Source organism: Ptychodera flava (genome assembly GCF_041260155.1).
Source record: "Ptychodera flava strain L36383 chromosome 3 unlocalized genomic scaffold, AS_Pfla_20210202 Scaffold_25__1_contigs__length_14229661_pilon, whole genome shotgun sequence".
Taxonomy (NCBI): domain Eukaryota; kingdom Metazoa; phylum Hemichordata; class Enteropneusta; family Ptychoderidae; genus Ptychodera; species Ptychodera flava.
The window spans coordinates 13878112-13899309 of NW_027248279.1; the positions used below are offsets into that span (position 1 = coordinate 13878112).

General features: G+C 38.0%; 1 long non-coding RNA gene across 1 annotated transcript; it reads left to right on the forward strand.

Moving 5' to 3' along the window:
- Positions 1 to 13626: 13626 nt before the first annotated feature.
- Positions 13627 to 16912, forward strand: LOC139125237 (uncharacterized). Its single transcript, XR_011550165.1, has 3 exons — positions 13627 to 13806; positions 15343 to 15504; positions 16570 to 16912. It is a non-coding gene; the product is annotated as an uncharacterized lncRNA (long non-coding RNA).
- Positions 16913 to 21198: the final 4286 nt, after the last annotated feature.

Below are 21198 nucleotides of genomic sequence, written 5' to 3' on the forward strand. Positions count from 1 at the left end.
GCAGTTGATAAACAAAGAAGTCAAGAGAGCGATTAGGCAGGCAAAGTTAGATTATAAAAATAAAATTCAATCAAAGTTTCTTTCTGGTAACTTTCGATCTACTTGGCAAGGTGTCAAGCATATGGCAGCAGTAAATAAGGTTACTCCTTCAGAGTCAAAAGTTACACTAAATAACTTAGACTCAGCGGCGCTGCCAAAGGTCCTGAACACATTCTTCACTCGTTTTGAAACAAAGGATTTTTCATCTCAAATCTCAAATCTAAAACAGTCATTATCTTCTGAGTTAGGGATGTCTATTGAGACAGAGAAAGTAGCTAAAACTTTAAAATCATTAAATGTGAACAAAAGTCCAGGTCCTGATTGTATTTGTGGTCGCACCCTGAAGTTCTGTGCTGATCAGCTTAGTGTAGTCTTACAACACCTTTTCCAAGTTTCTCTTGATACAGTTAGTATTCCTGCCATATGGAAAAATTCTATAGTAGTACCAGTCCCAAAGAAAGCTAGCCCTAAAGAACCCAATGATTTTCGACCTGTTGCTCTTACTTCCCTGGTAATGAAAACATTTGAGAAAATAATTAAGTCCATTATTCTGACAAAGGTTGGCAACAACTAGACCCCCTACACTTTGCATATCGACCGGAAAAGGTGTTGAAGATGCTAAGCTTTTCATTCTCAATACACTGTACAAACACTTAGAAAAAACAGGTGCTCATGCAAGAAGCCTTTTCGCAGATTTCTCAAGTGCTTTCAACACAATCCAACCCCACATCCTTGCAGAAAAACTCTAAAATTTAATTTTAGCAATCAACTTGTACTTTGGATTATTGACTTTCTTACAAATAGATCACAAAGGGTGTTTGTCAATGGTATTTTGTCAAGTATCATTCAAACAAATACAGGTTCTCCTCAGGGTTGCGTTCTGTCTCCTCTGTTGTACATCCTTTATACTGACGATTGTAGAAGTACACATGAAGGTAGCCATCTTGTTAAGTTTGCTGACGATAGTGCTCTGCTTACACTTCTACAGGGATCAGAATGTCATCATGGTCCCGCTCTTAGTGAGTTTGTTGAGTAGTGTGATAATTCGTATCTAAACTTAAATGTTAAGAAAACTAAGGAAATGATAATTGATTTTAGGAGGCAAGAATGCAACCCTCCTACGTCCATTGTTCACGATCAAGAAGTCGAGATTGTTTCGAAGTATACATACCTTGGTTCAATATTTGACAACAAATTGAAATGGGATCATAACACCGATGCTATACTGAAGAAGGGGCAGCAAAGATTGTACTTTTTAAGGAAACTGCGTTCATTCATGGTTGATAGACAAATTTTATCTCTTTTTTATAAATCTTACATTGAAAGCGTTATCTCATTTTCATTCATTTGTTGGTATCAAAATCTGTCTGTTAAAAACAAACTTCACTTGATAGAATTGTTTCACTTAGCTCAAAACTAATTGGTATACCCCAGAGAAGTCTTTCTACGTTTTATAATCAGCAAGTACTCAGGAAAGCCCGCTCAATTCTTTTGTCTTGTGATCATATTTTATCAGCAGAGTTCGACACACTTCCCTCTGGTCGGCGTTTTAGATACCCGGCTTGCAGGTCAAACCGGCGCAAGTTGTCATTCATTCCAACCGCTGTGCGGCTTTTAAATGATTCCTAAACTGTTTTTTGTATAGTCCTGCGTCTCCTACCATTTTGTAAATTTGTATTATATATTTTTTTTGATGTTGTATTTGAGCCACGCTTTTTAATTGCCCATGTTTGGGATAAATAAAGTTCTATTGAATTGAATTGAATTGAATTGAATTGAATTGAATTGAACTGTATGTATGTATGTATGTATGTATGTATGTATGTATGTATGTATGTATGTATGTATGTATGTATGTATGTATGTATGTATGTATGTATGTATGTATGTATGTATGTATGTATGTATGTATGTATGTATGTCTGTCTGTCTGTCTGTCTGTCTGTCTGTCTGTCTGTCTGTCTGTCTGTCTTTCTGTCTGTATGTATGTCTGTATGTCTGTATGTATGTATGTCTGTATGTATGTATGTATGTATGTATGTCTGTCTGTCTGTCTGTCTGTCTGTCTGTCTGTCTGTATGTATGTATGTATGTATGTATGTATGTATGTATGTATGTATGTATGTATGTATGTATGTATGTATGTATGTATGTATGTATGTATGTATGTATGTATGTATGTATGTATGTATGTATGTATGTATGTATGTATGTCTGTCTGTCTGTCTGTCTGTCTGTCTGTCTGTCTGTCTGTCTGTCTGTCTGTCTGTATGTATGTATGTATGTATGTATGTATGTATGTATGTATGTATGTATGTATGTATGTATGTATGTAGGTAGGTAGGTAGGTAGGTAGGTAGGTAGGTAGGTAGATAGGTAGGTAGGTAGGTAGGTAGGTAGGTAGGTATGTAGGTAGGTAGGTATTTAGGTAGGTAGGTAGGTAGGTAGGTAGGTAGGTAGGTAGGTAGGTAGGTAGGTATGTATGTATGTAGGTATGTAGGTAGGTAGGTAGGTATTTAGGTAGGTAGGTAGGTAGGTAGGTAGGTAGGTAGGTAGGTATACGATGGTATCAACCGGGACTCAAACCCACAACGCACGGCACCCAATCACCTAGTGCAGAGGACAACATAGGTAGGTAGGTATGTAGGTAGGTAGGTAGGTAGGTAGGTAGGTAGGTAGGTAGGTAGGTAGGTATTTAGGTAGGTAGGTAGGTTGGTAGGTAGGTAGGTAGGTAGGTAGGTAGGTAGGTAGGTAGGTAGGTAGGTAGGTAGGTAGGTAGGTAGGTAGGTAGGTATTTAGGTAGGTAGGTAGGTAGGTAGGTAGGTAGGTAGGTAGGTTGGTAGGTAGGTAGGTAGGAAGGTAGGTATGTAGGTAGGTAGGTAGGTAGGTAGGTAGGTAGGTAGGTAGGTAGGTAGGTAGGTAGGTAGGTAGGTAGGTAGGTAGGTAGGTAGGTAGGTAGGTAGGTAGGTAGGTAGGTATTTAGGTAGGTAGGTAGGTAGTTATTTAGGTAGGTAGGTAGGTTGGTAGGTAGGTAGGTAGGCAGGTAGTTAGGTATGTATGTATGTATGTATGTATGTAGGTAGGTAGGTAGATAGGTAGATAGGCAGGCAGGTAGGTAGGTAGGTAGGTAGGTAGGTAGGTAGGTAGGTAGGTAGGTAGGTAGGTAGGTAGGTAGGTAGGTAGGTAGGTAGGTAGGTAGGTAGGTATGTAGGTAGGTAGGTAGGTAGGTAGGTAGGTAGGTAGGTAGGTAGGTAGGTAGGTAGGTAGGTAGGTATACGATGGTATCAACCGGGACTCAAACCCACAACGCACGGCACCCAATCACCTAGTGCAGAGGACAACATAGGTAGGTAGGTATGTAGGTAGGTAGGTATGTAGGTAGGTAGGTAGGTAGGTAGGTAGGTATTTAGGTAGGTAGGTAGGTAGGTAGGTAGGTAGGTAGGTAGGTAGGTAGGTAGGTAGGTAGGTAGGTAGGTAGGTAGGTAGGTAGGTAGGTATTTAGGTAGGTAGGTAGGTAGGTAGGTAGGTAGGTAGGTAGGTAGGTAGGTAGGTAGGTAGGTAGGTAGGTAGGTAGGTGGGTAGGTAGGTAGGTAGGTAGGTAGGTAGGTAGGTAGGTAGGTAGGTAGGTAGGTAGGTCCCTGTAGCGTATTTAGCAGCAAGGAATTGTGAGGGCATGTAAGAAACTAAGGAAATGAATGAAGATGAAAGTAGCTAAGTGAATTTATTACCTAATTAATTAATCTATTAACTTATTCTTTATTTATTTATTTATTTAATTTACATCCAGTTATCGACTGCAACAATATATCAAAGGAGCCAATAGTAGTTGTGTATATATCGATAAAAGTAATATCGCATAAATAGCTTTAATCCATATTACATATGAGCTAATGTTCTTTGTCCTTACAGGCTGCAATGATGACAAAGCCTTCTAAAATAAGTGGTGGGGCTGGGGGTGTTGTATCGTTATATCTTCGGGACATCCTCAGTCGACCATGTGCTGATCAACAGGGCGACACACAGCACGTAGGGACAGTCAGTAGTCGTCGACGCACTGGGGATGAAAATTCTATTCTTGCACTATTATTAAACAGGCGAAACAGACTATATTCTAAAATAAAATGTTAATAATAATGTTTGCGCGTAAATGGCGTTTATTGTGACTATGGTAAGGTAATATTGACAAATTGGCTGAGAATAGCAATCGAAAGACAGGACCAGAATATTATCAGTTGAATAAATTTGTACAGAAAAATGTAATTGAAATTCTAAACACTGAATATATGGAAGACTTGTTGACAAGGAATGTCTCTAAGCAAGGTTCAATTTTTTCAGCGTTTAATTAGATACAGCCATACCATTTTATTAAGACCTGTTTTCAATGGGAATATTAACGTGTGACTGGAGTAATCAAGGAATTGCAGCAAGCTGGTTCGCATGGATTAATATTGAAATTTGCAGTATTATGACACGATGAGTGACATTCTCTTGTCTAACCATTATAGATGAAATCAGGGTCATCACCACGACCTGAGAAAGTGCTTGTTATATCAGGAGAATTTGGGTAGAGCGAAATCCGGGTCTTTATAAATGTCATACTTTAACAAGGGCATAGTGATATCACTTTCACAAGCCATTAAGAGTGGGGACGGGTAGTTTTTTTTGTCTACAGATATTTCTCGGAGAACATCACCGTATTTATAACGACCATGATAAATATTATGTTGTGACGAAATAAAAGTTAAACTTTGCCATCGAACATTAAAGATACTTTTAAAAGAGTCTAGTCTTACCAACTTTTGTGAATTCATCTGCTTTAAAGATCCATAAGCTGTATCTTTTGGCTATTTTTTCAGAACTTTTGTTTTGTGGTTTCCCTACACTTTCTGCATTGAATCCCTAAACTGTAATTTAATGCCAAGTATTTAGCATATCAACACAACCTACATGAGTATAATCTACATTGTTATTGTTGAAAATTGTATTCAAGTCCGGACTAGAATTCATTTGTAAACAATAAACAATGATCACTACACACATACAAGCTGTGTTGACAAAAAGAATACTCAAAATTTCAGCATGACAAACATATTAGGGTCAGACACGGTAGTTGATATACAGAAGCAGAATACCGAAAAACTTGCCACAAGTTACAGCTTATGTCCCTTTAATCGATAGTGTTTTCTTCATTTTCATGATAAATTATAAAATACTGTGTAACGAACAGAGTTCATTAACTGTATGTCGCGTACGACACTGAGCTAACTATGTATGTTTAATGTCAGACAAAGTAGTCAATTGTGATATGCTAACACTGAAAAACTCAACACAGTTCTGTAACATTAAACAATTGTGTTTGGAAGATATGAGTGAAATGCTCAGAATGTGCAGGCATTGTGTTTTGTATATTGCATCAGAATGCGCGCCAAAAATGGACAAAAATGTAAACGTTCCATCATTTCCATATTCTATCGTTCGTGCATATATGTATATCGTGAACTGGTCAAAAGCTCGTTGTAAACCGTCGCTGGGTGTGCTTTATTGCTTCAATATCAACCATAAAGTTAGTATAAAATATACATCAAAAGATTTTTCTTCTACTGATGATGACGACAACAATGCTCATATTGAACATTTAGCTGACTCATAGCGTCACGAGAATAAAAATATTGTAAAATCGTGAAAAACCCATAAACGTTGGTTCTTTTCAAAAGACATGAAGTAAAAATTAGACCTGCACAGTGCTGAATCGATCTACTGATTTGAAAATTAACTGTGGCGAGTGCTAAACTTTTAATCCACGGATCCAGGTCAACCGTTAATTTAAAGTTAATTTGATGTTCGAAGGGCGTACTACTTTAAAAGTAGTACACCCTTCGAACATCAAATACTTCTAGCTTTTCTCAAAGTTTCGACAAGAAAATTTCAGGCCATAATCTTACCGAAACGAAAGTAAGAATCAATGGCCATCATGTAGGAGATTGAAGCACAGTTCCCAAGACTGACTTGTATTTGAAAGTCAAAATGACTGCCATGAGAACAAATCAAATTTACAATTAACTAAGACGGTGAAAACTTTACTTACTAGATCAGAAATGATTTGTAAATTTTGAGAGTCCGAATGTCTGTCTCGGGGATGCATTCTATTTTTCTCGCCGAACAGTGAGCGCTGTGAAACACTGAGTAATAGGATTCTGAAACGAGGTAGACGCCTTTGGTTGCCATGGTGTAGAAATGGTGACAGATGTGGGTGTACATTTCATTCAGATCACTTCTGAGAAGATGAATACGAAAACACAACACGGTAGCCAAATCGCAGTGTGGTCTGAAAGCATTCGAGTCTTGCCGGCCACGTTTTACAACAATAGTGACCGTGCTAACGTTGGCTACCGACGCCATGCCGTTACGTTGTCACGACTGTATGCTAGCCTAGCGTGGCCGATCTCTTACAAAGAAAGAACCAGGGAATATCTGCCATGAATTAAGTTGACAAAAAGGGGCAGGTACATTGGTTTAAAATGGATGTTGGGGTTCCTTTATTTGTCAAATAGCTTTTTTCTCATTGTCCATTCTCCATGCACGTATTTGAAACCAGACGGATTTATTCGAGGACCTACAAAATTTCATTCCATTCCGTCTTGCGCATTGACTTATTCTGTCTTGGTGTCTTGCCATAATTTTCTACTTTCTCTTACATAATCGAGTTAAGGTAGAATGCGCCTTGGGGAGTTTACCACTTGTGGGTGCTCATTTTAAATCTCTTGGCGTAATAAAAACTTTCATCGTCTCGGTTTTTCGAAAATCGACAATTTTAATTTTCTCCATAGAGTTAACACAGGGACGGTAGCCAGTTTGAAATTTAAATCTCAGTAAATCTTGGGTAATTTGTTTCTCTGGTACCAAAATTTATACAGTGACTCCCGATGTTTTATTCTTGATTTTGAAAGAGAATGGTTGAAAGATTCCTTGAGGAAAAGTTGAAAAAAGTTGAAACATTTTTTTTATTTGGAGGCCCATACTACCTTACGATATATAACATTACAATGATTATTAGAAGACGACTTAACGCCTGCACAGCAACATAGCAGCTAATGACAGAAATCCGGTAAGTCCTACCTATATCTGTTCGATGTACCGGAGTAGTGTTTTGGTTTTTGGTTTTTAAGATTATATAAAGGACAGTAGCGTTAAAATTATTTTCATGTTTTGTACAGCGATTTTCACATTTGCTTTCCATTTCTAATAACCAACAATTGACGCTAAAATCTTCGAGACAATCTTTACATGGTCAGTATATTCACCTATGAATATAATGTCACAAACGATAGAAATATATGACAAGGCAAACAAGGTATATATATATATATATATATATATATATATATATATATATATATATATATATATATATATATATAATATATATATATATATTGAAGTATACAGATATCCCCGTGGGCAATTACAGTGCTCGATGCTAAAGCACGGCGTTATAAATAATAACGCAAATTACTTCAAGTACAAAGTAATAATATCAGTTATTTAAGTTTCATGCATCCTGTAATCATCAGACAGATAAAATCACTTCATAATAGGTAGACAGAAATAAATAATATATATCTATTAAGTTTGAGTCGGCTCAAGATTACTTTCCATAAACATTTTCATAGGGTGGGGGGCGGTACAGAATCCAGGGGCTACAGTTCATCGACATACAAGTGTATTCTTCATCGAGTCTCTGTCTCAGCGTGGGATAGGCAGTAACAAACTATTCCCGAACTATCAACTGTGCATAACTGGTGTCAATAATTAATAGACCCTTCATGTTAGACTATCATCAATTAGCCAATCAGCGTGATCAAAGACAATTCCAAGGATGATGAAGGATAAATGAACAATGCCGCGAACATTATCACTAATTAAAATACAATTAGCGCATTTAGTAACTAAATTCCATCTCGGGTGCTTTCAGTCACCTAAAATCGAACATGAGGCACAATATGCTAAGTTCAGTGCTCTTTAATGATCTTGAATAAATAGGATTGTTAATTTAAAAATAGACTTCATATGATATTTTTAGTTCTTTAAAATTCTCGTTATGCCGAGTATTCTCTGTCCTTAGTGAACCTATTTATTTGGAAGGAAAGAAGGATGGATAGATGGATGGATGGATGGATGGATGGATGGATGGATGGATGGATGGATGGATGGATGGATGGATGGATGGATGGATGGATGGATGGATGGATGGATGGATGGATGGATGGATGTATGGATGGATGGATGCGTTGATGGATGAACGGAAGTGAGAGTTTGTGGATGGAGGTGTATCTCTGCATGTTTGTGCGTACCAATACATGCAACTTGCATGTGTAAAAATGCATGCATCTTGTATATGTACAAGTGTGTTTTTGCAGCAAATGTTTTCATTCCGCGCGAGATATTGTGAGTACATTCATTTGTGAGCAGATTTAAAAGTGATTGTGAAAATTTTAGATGGACTTTAAACGATCACGTCATCGTTTATCAGGATATTACGACATATATTCATGTGTATACACGTGTAAGACGTTTCATCGTATGGTTCATGCCAGCTGGACGTTTTTGCACTTAAATTGGCCCGGTAGTTTTTAATGGGATCGGCATAATTTGTTTTATTCTTTCTATGCATACGCAGCTATCAGCTCGGTGCAAACTTTCAGTCTTAAAATGATAGTCCGATGAATAGTTACAGGCACTGTGTGGTGACGCGGCGTTGCTCTCTTACCGGTTAGTTTACCCATGGACGCATAACAGTCGCGTGTCGGCCTGGTCTACACATGCAAACGCAAAGCGAGTTGTGAACTGAAGGTAAATTTAAAATTCACTGGTGCTTCCTTTGTGCTGTCTACACTTGGCTATCTTAGTAATTGCAAACTGTGGTCCGTCTTTTGTAATCTGCCGGTAAATAGTACGAGTGAATACGTTTATGCGACAAAGACGAGTCTCCTTACCGACAACGTAGACACGCTTACATGACGGATAAATGCAGTGTTAATTCAATTGATATTCAGCGTCTGTTTGCTTCAATATTCGGGTTTATTAAACGCAATTAGATGATAAATACATAGAGCACATTTTAAATGCATTTTACAAAAGAAGCCTGAGAATCCCGGTAAGTTAAAGATTGCTCTCGCAAAGTGAATTGTACTGAATCGAAATTCATCAACAAACTGAGAAAAGGGGATCACATTGATATGCTGAATATTGGTGAACTTAATTTTGAATGTTAACGAAACTGAAAGGAATTCTTTGACAGGGGGCGAATTGGTTGGGAAAAAACAAAAACAAACACAAAAGACAAAACAAACTATTCTTGGAGAAAATGGTGATTTTGTGAATAACGAACGATGAAACAATTTAAGCGATGGAGTTTAGAGGGCAGGGTCGTCTAGTCTACTTATTTATGCAGCAAAAACAAACATCAAGATGATCTAGGTTTAGCAATCGAAATGACTGATAATTACATCATTATTGATCTTATCATTTGTCCATTGTCTAAAAATGTCTACCAACAATAGATTGTTTCTGAAAGTGACACGGATATACACTATATACTAGATCTCACCAATCTGATCGTTTATTGCACTTTCGAATTCTCGTATCTTTCCTTTCATGCGCAAAAGCCGACTGCGCTTCTTCTTCGGATAATATTGTTGCAGAGCCTCGAAAGTTGCGCTGACATTTGACAGTTACTCTGTTTGAATGGGGAAGGATTCATCTGTATACGAAACATCTTCGAGCTTGTGTCCTCTGCTGGGTCTTGGAGGGAGTCCAGAAAAAGTGAAAATAGACATGGGAGGTTGTCGAAGGAAGAAAAGTACAAATCGATTGTATGTTGATTTCATTGAGATACTCTTAATTAGCACGACTGTAAAGCGATAAGTAAATGTCATTTCCGTGGTTTGTAGAGAATAATTTTAAAATGGAGATGAAAGTAGGGCAATTAGCAGACAATTGCCAACAGCGTTATTTTTACAATATGTTTCAATTAACAGAACTATTTTGTATGTTTTTATTCAAGGATTCGTAATTACCTGGCGAAGGAAACTTAATTTCATTGTCACAAAGATATTCAATCTGAAGCAGAGCCCATCTCAACGCTATGGTTCAGGTCTGTGTGAGCAAAAACGCTGATCGGCCAAATTTATCTTCATACTCATTAATATAAGGATCTTTCTCAAGGGGTAGCTTTCAGTCTTTGTCATAGTGAACACGGGAAGTGTGTAACAGCACGTTCTACGATCTATCATTGAATTCAGTTTCTGCTGTGTTTAAGTCTTTTTGATCGTAAGTAAATACAACAACTCTAATACATTATATATATATATTCTTATTTGATACTTTGATATATATATATATATATATATATATATATATATATAATTTCTTATTTGCTACTTTGATATTATATATATATATATATAGATAGATAGATAGATAGATAGATAGATAGATAGATAGATGGATAGATAGATAAAAAGATAGATGGATGGATAGATAGATAGATAGATAGATAGAAAATAGAGAGACAAAGTGAATAGACTATTTTGTTTTATGACGTATCCTTTGAAAGTGAACAGACACAATTGCAGTTCTGATGTATTCGTTCTGATTCAATTTATCATCCAGGAGAAATTACAACGTTGTGATTGAGATCCACGTTCAACGTCGGATGTTGTTTTATGATTTACATTGTTTGATTAAGTAAGGTTGCTTTGTTTGCCTTGCCTTAGTACATATTGCAAGGTAATTCACCATGTTATACGAGACCTCAGCTGGTGACATTCGGTTTTATTCTGGTACTGTTTGTAAAAACATGTCACTCAGAATCCTGGCATGCATCTTACCTGGATTTATCATCGTAAAGCTGATGACGTCATGGTCAGGATTCATTTGCAAGGCGAGGCGTTTAGTTCCAGAGAACAGCAGAGAGCGCCGTATGTAGAACTTGTTTGTTACAGAACACTTTAATTTAGTCATTATAGAAATTTCAAACCTTAATGGTGAAGCTTTTAAAGCAGAAAGGGGACTTTCAATACCGAAAGCAGGCGTGTCGTGAGAGAGAGAGAGAGAGAGAGAGAGAGAGAGAGAGAGAGAGAGAGAGAGAGAGAGAGGAGAGAGAGAGAGAGAGGAGAGAGAGAGAGAGAGAGAGAGAGAGAGAGAGAGAGAGAGAGTTTCGTAAGCAATAAAAAATAACAAAGACTTACTGATGTAAGCAAATACTATTTCATTGAAGATAGTTTTCTTTCAAGAAAAAACTGTTGAGATATTAAAGTTATCTTCCTACTGGAGTGCTGTTTTCTATTTGAATTCAATCATAAACGTTTGGAAACGCGTATCAACTAACGACAGCCATGCAGAATTTGTCATGATTTGTTTCTGACGTCGTCAAATGTTTGTCACTGGTGGAGTAGGATTTGGAATGATATTGTACCCTCCGTCATCGAAAGTCGATTACTGCCTAATTGAATATTAATAGCTGTATAGGGAAACTACCCACTGAGCGCCAAAGTAGATCAATCAAAACCCGCGCTTAAAAGTAACCCATTTTAACAGCGTGGCGTCCTATCTTCCATTATTAAGTTCATTTAATATATCGGTGGTTATCATCCATGGCATAATATACACAATATTTATTAATTTTTCAATTTGAAATCGCTATGTGGTAGCCTTTGTTGAATTTTAGGCATTTGCGATTTCAAGAAAAAATGCAATTTCAAATGAAACTACCTTTGATTGCTGGCTGTGGCGACTGCCCGCCCTCAACCAATCCACGGCCAGTGTCCTTCATAAATACAAACAGCGGGGGGGTTATTAGCGAATCAATGTGCTCGACAAAAATAACGTCAATTAAAATGAAATGGCCAGGCCGACAGTCATTGGTCTTAGACTTCATCGGAACAAAGTTTGGATCATCAAAAGAAAAGCATTTCGGTAAAAATGATGTCTGGTGAACATCTATTGACACTTAAATTTCTCGGACATTAAGTTGCTGACGGATAAACTCGATGACTGACTGAAAATGATACTCACAGTAAAAGAAGGTTGCATTTCAAAAAATTGGATGACAGTCACATAATATGTCGCCACCAAATGTCGACGATGAAAAAAGTTTGACCGTTAATTAACGAATTTTAAAAGAAACGATTCGACGGTCTTCACGTTTCAACTAATACTGGTTTTATTTTGTCATGGTCTGTTTTAAAATTGAAGTCTCTATAATTCTGGTCTGGAGTAGAACAAACCTTAATTTGAAGTTATTTCCCGGGTGTTTTTTACAAAGGGGAACCACCGCGCCATAAGCCGATATCATTACACAAAGATAACGTCGACTAGTTTAAGAAAAGGCGGAAATAGATTTCAAAATATACATACAGAAATTGCAATATATTAACGTGTAGACTTCATCAATGAGTCCCCGGATAATTATTCTGTTTGTACGCTTACAGTGGATAAGCACGCATCTGCATGCTTTGTCAAGCATGCGCATATATTAAAACGTTTTCCCGCCAGATTTGCGATAGTCGTTCTTAAGTGTCGCCCTTTCATCACTTTGCTACGTACAGAATACTCAAGACTCTTCATTTATTGACAACCTCATTTTACCACAGAGAAGTTCACCTATGAGGACTTTTGTTGGCCTGCCCTCAACGGCCATTTTATCGAAAACTTTAGAATATTTGACCAAGTACCCCTTTGAGGGCGTGCTTGTTGGTCACAAGTTCAGCTCGCTGATTGTCCACTGCCCGACACTGAAAAGGTTATTTATGGAACTGAACTGAAATGTAAGAAAAACTCTCATGGTAATCCCATCGTAATCCCAGCGACAATTCATTTGCTATAATTTTCATCAACACTAGTCAAAGCTGTAGTGCAATACGTAATCTAGTATGATTTTGTTAAAGATAAGTCTGGGCGATTAAGCTAAATAGGTCTTGTCCGAAAATTTTAACCTTGGGCCCGTTCATGTACTATGTTAGCCATCGCAAAAATGTGTCGGCGATGGTAAGGCAAACTTTTGATAGCAATCAGTGCCCCTCCCTCCGAAGCGATAGAAGTGTGAGCTCCTACTCTCTTTACTTAGCTGAAGCTCCTTGCCGGTGATTAATCTATCTGAATAGCACCGCCACCATGGACTCGTTGTCAAATGTTTATTCCTTCCATTCAGTACAGTTATACACGAAAAATATCGGTTTTAGAGTATATTACTTTGAAAAAATCGACAGAAAATGTCGGTTGACGAGAGGCTGAATGGTGTAAAAACAAAATGAAACAGAAATAACCAGAATGCGGTTTCAGAGAAGACTGAACGTGTGATGTTGTGTTTGACGACGCATCAGTAATCTGTAAATTTGGTAACCAGAGTAGTATAAAATGAACCTGAAAAGGCATTTAAAATAATGACGACCAATTTTCCTTTTTACATCTACAGGGCAGTACTTCCTATTTCCGGTTCTTTGCAAAAGATCGGAACGATTACGTAACGGCTTCCATGTTACGAACACGATTCGACAATTTTTCTTTTGCTCAATAGAGACTGGTTTCCATGGTAACACACGTCGAATGATAAAGCCATTTATTTACGATTCAAGAGCATCTTGAAGGCAGAGTGTGTGAATCATTGAATCCCTGGTTAAGTCCTCTCTATTCGGAACACAAATCAAGGCGTCATGGCGATCATATCATCTATCCGTACCATCTTTATCATACTTACGTTGACAGTTGGTAAGTTATGTTCATATTATGTAAGTTTTCTCCGCAAAGACGCTATGTTACAGGTTGCAAAGCGCAAAAGTGGACATCAAAGAAGTTTGTAAAAAATAGTCTTTGTTCATTTTTAATCATTTATCATACGGAAGTTGAGATGTCGGTTTTTGATAAACTAGGTTTATGCTTTTCTTTTACGTATTTTGAACTGAGCGACATTGTTACGTAAAAATATTTTGTTTTACTTCTCAAATTTAAGAAGACGTCAAGTGACGGGACTGATGAAATCCATAACATTGCTGAAAGACGAGAACACTTCTAGAAATGAATCATGTTACAGTGGTCAATTTCAGCAAAGCCTTGGAAAAGACAAGAGATATTATTAATTAATATTATTATTATCATCAATTAGCGTTTTGTGACGAGTAGGGAGACTACGTAATCTAATCTTTGATAATATCAGAAAAGATGACAGACAATGTATTCCGATTTTCCTGGCAGCCATTTTGTTGATGTTGATTTTGTTGAGAGGCAAATAGGGGGCACTTTCGACTCGGATACGATGGCACTTCCACACGCGCTACACAAGAGGGGGACATCCCTGCTTCCAGATCCTTTGGTTTCGGTTACCAGGGCTCCACTTTTGGACCCTCATCCGACGCCGCCCCCCTCTCGGTCAGGGAGAAATGCCACATAAAATACCCTAGGAAAGACGGCGCAATGCTGACAAAAGTGATGCATCCTGACACACTCATATGAAGTTAATTATGTTTTGAGATAAAGTAACGAAAATAGATCGCCCTCAAGTTCATCTGGAATTAGCTTTCAAAGTCAATTCTTTGCAGTTAGTGGGATTTGTGACTTTGTGTCTAGGATCAGTTTACGGCCCGTAAGATATAGCTGAACCAGAATATAAAAGTCATAGATCACACTCATTACTAGGGAAAAATATCGAAAGCCACTTCTTAAAATTAATAAACTTGAATCTACATTTTCCGTGACTTTGTCTAAAAATATAGTAAATGGATCAGTTGCTCCCAGATTACATTGCTCTTGTCTATATCACGCCATCTGATTCCTCACAATATGTGGGGTCTGGCTGAGAAACACAATATGGCATATTGCATGGGCATGCAGTCGACTTGGCTGGCAAGACTACGGATCTTCCCGTCTACGAGCACATTGGTATTAAAACACAGTAAGTTTCTACGAAAAGAAACGGGTAACAACTGAAAAAATGAAAAAAGATAGTATGGTTGTATGTAATGAAAATTAGAACATTGAGAAAAGTGTGAACAAACGTTTAAGTCTTTCACTTTCGAGGTTTATAATATAAACGTTTAAAAGAATATAACAACTTTTCTGTTGTCGTTTGTTAAACAAAATCACTTTTTTTAAGCGTAGTTCTCAATAGGATGATTCAGTCAAGCAGAGTTGGAGCATTGGACACGCCAGAGGCGTGAGTGAGCGCCCTCATAAGCCTGAATCTTACAGTCCCTGGCGGAGCAGCACTCTCGCTGAATAAAGAGTAGTTATTGTCGTGTTATGTTATAGGCAGTGCCCTGAGATGTTATCAATGTGAGCAGCAATACATCAACGACACACAACGAATTGCAGAAGACAATCAAAGGTGTTTGCTTGATTACACATGCGATGATTCCGAACTACCACTACAATCTAGCTACCAGGCATGCGCCACCTACGTCAACTACAACGGTAAGAAACAAATTTCAGATCACACTACCGGGGAGGTCTCGCTTCAATGCTGGTCTCACAAAGCAATGAGTTCATGTTTTACATGTATAGCTCGACATGGTGAAATAGAGAACTGAGGAAGATGATGTATACAACAGTCATGTATATTCAGTGATTGTAACATTAATGCGAATTTGTTATCAGAATGATTCAATCCTGTGAAAATAAAATTACCAGCTATATTCGCGCCCAGTAACCAGTTTGGTGAAGGAATTATGATAATATTAGCCATGAATGTCTGGACAATCTCGGAATGACGTTATCATGAAACACCTACTTCCTTGATAACAAACTGCTTGTAGATGAACTCATTGCCGAGTGGAATGGGATCAACGTCGATATTGCAATTATCATAATTTATTCAGTGCATGTTAGTATTCAGTCCAGAATTTGGTGCAGGTATCCTGTCAGAACAGGAATCTACAAAGAACAAACTCTATAAATTTCGTCAAGTATGGAGGAATTTCTAATTCCTTATTCAAATCTCTACTATGACTACATAATAATAGGTCAAAGGATTTTATTTTATGCTACTAGGGTCGTGCTGGAGTAAAATGCAGGGGTCAAAAGTCTACTTTTTTAACATTGCCCAAGTCAAAGGTATCTGTATACATGTAGTCGTAAAAATATCATATATGTGTACTCTCGATGTTGCATTGATTCAAAGTATGTGTTTTCACAGTTCCTTTACGTTTGTTTTCGTCTCACCGTTAGTCTTCTAAAACATTCCCAGGTTTATTACAAATATTCACTTAGTTATTAATAAACAAATTTATTAATTGATTCATTGCTCTTTTTATATATGACTATCTCGATAACTCACGTGAGGTAAGGTCATTACTAATTCCTGTAGTCAATTTGAGACAGCTCGACCGGCATGTGTTCACGTGTATGATACAACCATAGGTTCCAGTTCCACTTCAGCTTTCTCAGCTCCCAGTCGAATCTTACCATCCGTCAGCCGAGATAACACTTGTTTTTTTTTGTTTTTTTTGTTTGTTCGTGTCTTTCCTCTGGCCTGTTCAGCCGCTTCCGGTAAACTGCAGATCGTCAAGGGGTGTTACCAGAACGAGAACGGAGAATTTCAATACGCAGCCTGTTTGGAAGACGTGAAGAAACTCAACGTGATGTACCACTGTGACACAAGATTCGATGAATGGAGCTGTTTGTATTGTTGCCAAGGAGACCTGTGTAACAGAAGTGACGCCGCCTTTCGAACAAACTTCACTGTAGTTTTGTTTGTCGTGTTCTTTCACTTTTATGTATTTCAACCTGCTCTTCATGTGTGATTGGCAGACAAGCGCTGGAATTTTTCAAATTGACATGTTGTACGAATGACAAATTAAATTCCAATTTGAATGACAATATCGCTGAGACAGTGTAATCGATAAAACGCCATTAAAGTGGCAAAAAATGCAGTGTTACCTCCTGACTAGGAAGTAGGTTGAGTCACATGACAGAAATCATTATTTCGAACTATTTAACCCATTCTGAATTGAGAGGCTGCATTCAGAGTGAAATCACAAGTACGAATAACAGAATATAGCCACTTATTTTGGTATTGTTCATAGAAATGGCACAATGATGTCTGAATATAAACTTAAACTTACTCTGGGCTTTGCTCTGGATCTACCGGGTCTCAAACTCATCACCATCCGAAGTATACTTCAACTGCCATTGGACGCCCAGGGCTATGTTGCACATACATTTCATAGACTTTCAGTGATTTCATCGAGTGCTGCGAAGCAGAAAAGAAGCAACCTGATGAAATACTAACACGGATTTATTGATATCGATGTTTCATAAAAAATAATTGTTTTAATAATCAAGAAAAGAATATCACATTGCTTGGACTATTTGCTCCTTGTTCTCCTGTGCCCTCCGATAGTAAGCGTGATTCGGGTGGCCTTACCACTGTCCCACGAAGCCTCATAAAAAACTTTAAGTAAAAATATGCGATATTTAACACATTAAAGCCCCTGTAGCTGTAAGTAGCGCACGACGATCAAAATCAGGATAGATTTAGAGCTGAGCACAGTTTTTGATCGGTTACAACTGAAATAGCATATTGCACCTTAAAAGGTTCCTCCTGTATGACGATTTTTGTATCCCGGTGTCTTTCTTCTTGGGGTTCATCGAGAGCGATGTCGCGCTTGATGTTGACAGCTTCGTCGTATACTTTATAAATGAAGCCTGCTCACATAAACATTTTGATATTTATGCGCAAGGCGTAATAAAGTAAAGCCTAAACATTTAAGGCTTTTCATTCTATTAGTAAAATTATGGGCATGGGTATATGATAAATCGGTTATTACAAAATATCGCCTGTTCCTTTCGACACGATTGATCATAACATTCTCCTTCATAAACTTTCTCACTATGGTATCAGAGGACGCGCCCTCAATTGGTTCGAAAGCTATCTTGAAAATCGGCAACAAATGGTTGATATAGATGGGAACTTGTCATCCCCAATGCAGTTGAAATGTGGTGTGCCTCAAGGTTCTATACTTGAACCTATCCTTTTCCTCCTTTACATCAATGATATTACTTCCTCAACTGATGCTTTCAGCTTTCGTCTTTTTGCAGACGACACTAACCTCTTCAGATCCATTGATACCCCAACTGTTGACTTAGATGATTTAAATGTCCATTTTAACAAGGTGTGTATATGGTGTCGAGCAAATAAGCTCACTATTAGTCTTGAGAAAAACTAATTACATGATTATTAAAACTCAGCAGAAGCAGATACATGTTCACGGATCATTAGTTGTTGGTAGTGCGACTATAAACGGTGTGTCCTCAACAACTTACCGCGGGGTATCGATTGACCCTTCATTAACATGGAAATCTCATATCGAGAGAGTACGAAGTAAGATTAGTCCCATTGTTGGCATCATTTCGCGTATACGCCACTATGTTCCTAAAACTGCTCTTCTTTTATTATATAATAGTCTCATCTTGCCCCACCTTATGTACTGTCTCGAAATTTGGGGGAATGCTTATCGGTCCACCCTTAAACCGCTTCTCCTTATTCAAAAGAAACTTGTAAGGTTAATTTCTTTTTCTGCTTTTGATGCCCCCTCAGCTCCCCTGTTCGCCAAATTTGGTATCCTTGACATCCATGCACTTTGCAAACAACAGTCCTGCTTGTTCCTATATGACCTTAATACAGGCCACTATGCACACAGTCTTTACCACTATTTACCTCATCCTGTTCCGCATAATTACTCAACTCGCTCAAGTATCAGTGGAAATTTACCAGTTCCCAAAGTAAAGCTCACGGTCAACCATCACAACTTTAAGTATGCAGCAACTCGGCATTGGAATTCCCTTCCTTCAGCCATAAAACATATCACTAATAGACATCAGTTTAAAAAACATCTGAAAAGATATCTCCTGGCAGAGTAATGTTTTCTATTTTCCATCCATATTTTATTTTATTTTTCTCGCTGTGCATTTGACTGTGCTATACAATGTATTTTTCATTATTTTCTATAGATCTGCTTATTCATGCCTACATGGCATACTGAGAAAGAGTTTTAACTTCTCAGCAATATGTATATTTATCCGCATTTGTTGTTAACATTTTTAATAGAAGTGATTTCTGTCATTCTTCGTTGTATCTCGCAACAAGATAGGTCTAAATATTCATTACGGACCATAGACTCGACTAGGTATGTATACCTATTTTCTATGGTCCTCACCAGGAGTTAGAACTTGCTAAATTCACTATTTGAGTCAGATTTCAACATTAATGTATTTAACTTTGGTGAAATAAACAGTCATATCATATCATATCATATCAGCATTCGTGTCATTTGTGCTGCGTCAGACACGAGACGAAGTCGAGTGTCTGACGCAGCACAAATGACACTCATGCTGATACGACACAGGAACAGGCAATATTTAAATAATAACACATGAGAGCGAGGGCAAGATCACGATTTATTGCCTGCCCAAGGGATGGTGGTAATGATCGAAATATTGATGATGCCCGAGCCGTAAGGAGGGCAGGCAAAAAATCGTGATCTTGCCCTAGCTCTCATGTGTTATTATTTTTATTACACCGAACAAACTTCTTCGAGTACAGTTCGCCTTTCTGCATGAGTCCGGACCTCAGCGTAAAATGTTGTCAGTGCCAAGTCTAGGGTTGCCGCTGAAAGTTTGCCGATCTCCTCGGTCGCGTATCCAAATTTGTTGCTTGCATAGTCGCTGAACACAGAAATTGCATTCCTTGTTGCCATTTTCGTTCGTTTGCTGTTTACTTGCATCAAAATATCGTCTAACTGTGCCGGTGACAGCTCTGCATGACGTTTCGCAGCGATAGTAGCAAGTACAAGCGAACGACAATTTGTTAGGCGCAGAAAGGATGCGCAGTAAGTAAAATGACGTCATCCATGTAATATCAAATGCAGAGGGCATCATCAAGTTCGCAGAGGGCATCATCACGTTCGCAGAGGGCATCATCACGTTCTTTTACATGTCACGTGAGTCGTGTTTAACCAATGGCAGTGCACGCTGAATGAGTGAGGTGTAATAATTAAGCAATAAAGCACACCCAGCGATGATATATCACAAGATTTTGACCAGTTCATGACATATATGCACGAGTGATAGCGAGTGCATATATGAAGTGAACTGGTCAAAATCGAGTGGTATACCGTCGCTGGGGGTGATTTATTGCTATTATATCATAACAGTATATTGAAATTCTGGGGTGGAACGTCAAAAACGGATTTTTACTCAAGCTGAGAGCTCGCGCGCATGCCTGCCATGGTATATCGCCAATATACCATGGTTGTTATTGCGTCTCGACCAATCAGATCGCAGCATTTCTGCCATCAATATACTGGTATGATATAATGGGTATTATATCATACCAGTATATTGATGGCGCAAATGCAGCAATCTGATTGGTCGAGACGCGAAAAGAACAGTGGTATATTGGTGATATACCACGGCTGGCATACCTGCAAGCTCTCAGCTTGAGCAAAAACCGTTTTTGATGTTCGATGCCAGAATTTCAATATACTATAATGATATAATTGCAATAAATCACACCCAGTAACGGTATACCACTTGATTTTGACCAGTTCACTTCATATATGCACCCGCTATCGCTCGTGCATATATGTCGTGAACTGGTCAAAATCTCGTGGTATACCGTCGCTGGGTGTGCTTTATTGCTTAAATAACCTCTAATTATCAGTGTTATTGTCCATGTGATCTTGATGAAGAGACGTGTGATGTTTTCTACCGCATATACGACAGCTGAATCTTGATTTGCACTCACTGTACGTCTCCCAGATTTTTGTCGTCATTGACAGCAGACTTGAAGGCGTCAAAGAAACTCTCCCATGTTTAATATCAATCTTTCGTACATTGTTACATTCTTGTCCCCTATAATAGAAATTGCTATCACTTATTGATAATCGCATCGTATGAATCTTTGCTTGCGTATTGTGCATTTTCCTAAAATTTGACTGTATCGGAGACAAAATCGGGCTCCAGGTGCTTGCAAAGTCAGTTTTTTTCACCTTTTGAAACAAAATCTTGCTTGCATAATTTTTTTGGACGATAAAGACTTGAGTTTATAATATTTCTGCAACAAATGAATCATGTTATCATGTAATCCCGACGAAGGTTAGCGAATGC